The sequence below is a fragment of the Siphateles boraxobius genome, unplaced genomic scaffold (assembly GCF_051911475.1).
Source record: "Siphateles boraxobius isolate OS27281-9 unplaced genomic scaffold, OSU_SipBor_1 175, whole genome shotgun sequence".
Classification (NCBI taxonomy): Eukaryota; Metazoa; Chordata; class Actinopteri; order Cypriniformes; family Leuciscidae; genus Siphateles; species Siphateles boraxobius.
The window spans coordinates 604,381-606,302 of record NW_027508783.1 but is presented as its reverse complement, the minus strand read 5'-3'; the positions used below and the strand labels follow the sequence as shown (position 1 = coordinate 606,302).

The window sequence follows — 1,922 nt, the reverse complement described above, 5'->3', positions numbered from 1 at the left end:
TAAGACCTGATCTATATGCAAACTTCCTGCTGCTGTCGACAGCCATGGCAATGCTGGTCTCCCCTTTCTTTGCCAGAAAGTACAACGAATATGCCAACAGCCTCCTTCATGCTTTTGTGGAACATTTTGTGGAACATTCTGTCACCAGTATGACGAACTGATATCAGAGAGGTTCACGATTACCACAACATGTCGAAACAACACATTTCTGATGGGCAAAAATGTGTGTCAAATAATTAATATAATTGACTGTCACGGTGATATCATAATTGCCTACAGACAGTACAGGATGGTTGAACATTATTTTACCTATCCTTTTAATTCTGACATTTTAAACATTGTGATACCAGCTGACCTAGGCCATGAGATAAAGTTTTCCAAACTGTCATCTTTCACACAAAAATGCATGGCTGTCCCTTTCAATGAGGCAATGGTGGTTATACCGTTGTTTCATATGAAGGACTAGACTTTATTTTTGAAAATCATAGTTCAGTTCAGTTATGTTTTTTTTTAATCATCTTATTTTTTACACAATGATTTCTAAAAGACATTCTGTGGAGTAATTTTCCTCGACGAGGACATTACAGAAGTTGTGCCGAGGTCATGGTTTAAAGGTGATGAATGTTTTTGGCCAACATTCATTTCTGAGGAAAAAACCCAAAAGGCCACAAAGAGGCATGAAATGCCAGGCCCTGGCTGGAAAATCTTCAAAATCAGAACACTCTTTGAAAAAGGTAAATACACAAGCAAACAGGGTAATTCTATGTCTTTCCATGTTAGGACAACAGTTATGCCTTACTTCATTTATCCTTAATTATCTCCATATCTGTCTTTCTTAATTTTTTTATAGTAGAAGATGACTTCAGTAAGGCAAGGCAAAAGCTGAAGGACTACAACAGAAATGGAACGGCAGTCCTCCAGTCAGAGGATGAGAGCTCAATGGCAAAAAGGAGAAGAAAAGCGACACAGTATGTACATTATAGATAATTGTTGTATTACTGCAAAAGCTATGGCTGGGGATGGGTTTAGGGTACAGAAAAAAGCCTTTGTTCATGCCTGCCCATTGAATGATGCTATTGCCTTGTCATTACAATTTGACCTCTGTCTTCACTAGTTACCCAGGATTTGAAAACGGCAGTACTGACTCTGAAACTGAGCAGACTCCAAAAAAGAAGACCAGAGTCTCGGCCTCGGCCTCGGCCTCAACCTCTCGCTATTAGCGCTACCCTTCCTAGTCTCCCTCCAGCCCCCCTCTGTAAGTTTTGATTTGATTGCCAACTCCAACAATGTACAGTCCAGTGATTTGTACCACTGCAATATGTTGATTCAAGGTTTTCCCTTTATCAAAAAGCGGACCTCGCAGTGGACATGGGTCAGGAGTCTCTGGACAACACAGGACAGGAAACCTTTACAGACATAAGCTGGAATGTGAGGAGGGAGTCAGACCCCTTCAATGGTAGGAATCATGCTCTGTAGCAAAATTACAATACAAATGAAAGAACAAAGGTGATGTTCTGCCCTGTTCATTTCTGTCCTTGTCTGACAATCTGCCTCTCTTGTTATCATTTACCCTCAATGGTCATCTAGTAATCAATATCTCAGCGCACCAGTCAACACCACCACCACCTCAAGACTCAGTGCACCAGTCAACACCACCACCACCTCAACACTTGAGTCCAGTGTTTGACATTAATATGGGCTTCCCCTATTCACATGGTGACTTTTTCATACAAATTTACAAGTACATGTGTACAATAAATATCCTGTATATACTTATTTTTTTCTTGTTTTCTGATTTTAACATTTACATACCTTTCCTCAATTAGCCAGCGGTGGTGGACAGCCTGGAGGTCACCTCCTCTTCAAGCCAACCTTCAGAGTTGGCCATGAAACAGGGCCAATTCCTTGCACACGTAAGACAT

The 1,922-nt window shown here is 40.8% G+C and overlaps 1 long non-coding RNA gene across 1 annotated transcript; it reads left to right on the top strand.

Moving 5' to 3' along the window:
• Positions 1 to 686: 686 nt before the first annotated feature.
• On the top strand, positions 687 to 1,586 carry LOC143740604 (uncharacterized). The gene is made up of 4 exons (XR_013204851.1): positions 687 to 734; positions 857 to 968; positions 1,115 to 1,255; positions 1,352 to 1,586. It is a non-coding gene; the product is annotated as an uncharacterized LOC143740604 (long non-coding RNA).
• The last annotated feature ends 336 nt before the right edge of the window (positions 1,587 to 1,922 follow it).